Raw genomic sequence first — 3,776 nt, 5'->3', positions numbered from 1 at the left:
TCGTCCGTGCATTTGATTTAACTAGTCTCGTGTTGTCACACGTTCTGGTCTGACAGACTCAGGTTAATGGATCATCTTTTCCACTGTTTCCACTTAGCCTTGAAGTGATAAATCAGTGGGTCTGCAGCCTCCGGAGGTTTGGCCTCCCTCTATGGCCTGCTGCCTGGCAACCGTCTCCAGTCTCTGGACTCACTTACACTGTGGTGCTGTCGTCCTTTTCGTACTAAATTATTCTGCCATTGAATGACTAGTTGGACAATTCAGTTTGAAAGCTCTGCCCATTAAAGAGGCTACGCTGTGAAAACGGTCTCTCAGCTCCATCAGTCTTTCCGCTCCCTGCATACAGATAATTTGTATTGACTACTTGGAATATTGATTAGATGTAAACAATTTGCCAACTCTGTTGCACCTCTGAGATAATTCTTGACAGAGTTTAATTTGTAAGTAGGGGAGGCGATGATGGGTCTATTCCCATGAAATTCTTGCTTCTAAAATGAGTAAAGTGTTTTTAGTGGTGACAAATAGAGGTGTGCGTCTTGAGCTCAGAGCTGATTCACACACCTTAACACGGTAACGTAATGGATCAACACATTATTTCCTTTCGGCCTTTCTGTGTTGGTCTACACATAACCCCAACAAAATACATTGATGTTTGGTTGAAAATGTGTTAGGCTTTGCTAAACAGGGTCCATCAACACATCTCAGCTGCTCTGTGCTTCAAGCACAAGCCAACACTCACTTTAACTTTAGCACCATCCGAGCAAACTCTCCAACGTGCTGCATATCTGATTGAGGATTCTGTCCGATTATAGAAGTGCTGAGTTTGCATGTCGCGGGGCCTAATCAGTCGCCTTCAAAGCACCAGACAAGCTCCATCTATCACAGGGAAGCTGCTCACATGATTTGTAGCTGCGTTGTTTTTATCCTGCAGAAACACTTTATCACAAAGAGTCAACTTTCTGCTTCCGCAAATTTTTGAGGTCAAACACACAAATAAAACTGCTGGATGCCTCTGATCACGAGTCCCTCATAATCAGTCAACAACTGCTCGTGGCTGCCGCTAGTAGAGGCCGTCTGAGGCTCAATGTTCCTGAAATGCTCTGTTCATATGTTCCAGTAAGAAACATCCATCCATCCATCCATTTTCTTAACCGCTTACTCCCTAGTGCGGGGTCACGGGGGTGCTGGAGCCTATCCCAGCTGGCTACGGGCGAGAGGCAGGGTACACCCTGGACAGGTCGCCAGTCCATCGCAGGGCAACACATAGACAGACAACCATTCATTCACACACTCACACCTACGGGCAATGGAGAGAAGCCAATCAACCTAATGCACGTCTTTGGACTGTGGGAGGAAGCCGGAGAACCCGGAGAGAACCCACGCAAACACGGGGAGAACGTGCAAACTCCACACAGAAAGGCACCAGGGCCGCCTCCGGGAATCGAACCCAGAACCTTCTTGCTGTGAGGCGACAGTGCTACCCACCGCACCACCGTGCCGCCCCCCAGTAAAAAACAAACACAACAAAATAGAAAAACAAAATAGGAAAAAAAAAGAGTTATAGAACAGTAATTGCAACCTGTTAACATGACCAGAACAGATCGTTGATTCTTCAAAAGTGCAGCAGACACAGTATACATATAATAATACATAATATGGTACATAAACATACTACAATTGTCTCTACACTAACACTGATGGTGGCCTGTGAATTCTTCCGAGTACGGACAGTACTCTCTTTGATTCAGATGATCACATTCTCAAAACTCCTCAAGCCCGAATGTCTTGATCCCGTTTGAAGTAGCAGAGGAAGAAAAGCAAAGATAAATGACTCGCAGGCTCATTGAAATAAAGTGCTGCTGTTCATGCTGCGTCTCTTGCCTTTGAGAAACACACTTGATTTAATTATTTGTGTTCTGGTTATTAAACGGGGCCAAAGCTGCTACAAAAGGAAAGCAAGGAAACAAAACCAATTTTTGATTTAGATTTTTTGTGGGAGTCGAATGCCACTAGGTTTATATGTATGTGTATCTGTATGTGAAGCAGCAGCTTGTTTGTCTGTGCCTTCAGTCTGTCCAGAGAGAAAGGAAGACACTGACTGGATGAATGAATGAGAATATTAAGGGTTACACACAAACGTTAACTTGTACTATTTATTAGACGTGTTTTAAACCTGGGTTACGTCTGGAGGCAGTTAAATATGTGTCTATAGCATTTTGTACCAATATAAAAGCCACGTTATATCACATGGCTGCTCTGACAAAACATTTCCATAGTAATAACAGTAATAGGTTTTCTTTGACTCAATCATCTGACATTATTAGTTACTAGAACTGGATCTGTCAGTAATTTAACAATTTCAGTCAGCTGTGCTGGTCTGATCACAAAGGCTTCGCCACAACCTCCTTCTTGTTCTAAACACTCAGCTTCCACGTGATCCAGTGCTGTTAAGAGAACCACGTGAAACCTGCAGCTTAATGCAAACAGTGGCCTGAAATTGAAAAGCAATTGACGATCCATCCCAGAGAAAGCCGTTGAGAAAACGATTCAGCTATTGTCCTGCTCCCGCTGCTCTAAACTGCCCCGGTGTGGGTCGTTCGGCTCCTGTAAAAACACATCAGAGCGTTCAGACGAGACCAACCAAACCTCATTTGCACCACAGCCGTAAACTACAGGAAAAATCACCCAAAGGATGAGTAGCTACTCGTCGTAAGGCTTGTCATCATAACATAAAGCTTTATTAGTTCCACAGTGGAGAAGTTCCAACTTTGTAAAAACAGATTACAGCATGTATCAATTGAACAATAATAAAATCATCATGCAGCGGTTTGCCACCGCGCGTGAACCACTGGAGGGGAAACTGTCAATAGTTGTAATTGGCAAGGTTTGCTTTTGTTGTGAGGGTAATGGGGCAGGGCGGCACGGTGGTGCAGTGGGTAGCACCATCGCCTCACAGCGAGAAGGGTTCGATCCCCGGGGCGGCCTTTCTGTGTGGACTTTGCTTCTCCCCGTGTTCAACAAACATGCATTTGGGATATTATATATTTTATATTAGCGACCCCGGCATGGGAATAAGCGGTAGAAGATGATGGATGGGTTATGGTGCAGAGTCAGTGACTTTAATTGATCTGATATTTAACTCTTTTAATGCTGCTTCATCCACTTGTGTGTCTAGACTGCATTCACAGTGACATTTGGAATGACTGGATTGTCTACAGTATATGTCTTTATATGGATAATAAAAATGAAAACGAGGTAAAGCTGTCATCTACACACCAGTTAGCGATGAGGAGCATCCATGGGTTAATAAATGCAGCAGTCCAGCTGTGGAGCCACTCCTAAATAAAACAATGATCCGTTTTATACCAAAGACATTTGATTTGATAACTCGACTACACCGAGTCTGTAAAAAAGAGGAGTCGCTGTGGGAAAGTGGACGTACTCATACTTCCTGTCTGTTCATCTTTGTTCTACTCTGTCTTTTGGTCTGTGAATGTGATGCACCTTTAGCTGCGTATCTGGCTGCACATGGTGCTTTAATATGGCAGCGACGTCTGAGCCTTTTCAACCTGAGTGTTTAGTCACAGTCACCTGGACTCAAAGTAATCCCTCTCTCACCTTCTAAACCTCAGTAACACTGAGCCTCATTAGATTTAAAAAATTAAGTGTGAGAACCGAAAGCAGTTAAATCCAACGTTTTCTCCTAGGCATAACTCACGCTTCCATTTCATGTGTGTTTATTTCTCCACTTCTCTGATGTCTCTGACTCTGATATG

Source organism: Betta splendens, chromosome 5, assembly GCF_900634795.4.
Source record: "Betta splendens chromosome 5, fBetSpl5.4, whole genome shotgun sequence".
Lineage (NCBI taxonomy): Eukaryota > Metazoa > Chordata > Actinopteri > Anabantiformes > Osphronemidae > Betta > Betta splendens.
Note: the sequence above shows the minus strand (reverse complement) of the source record.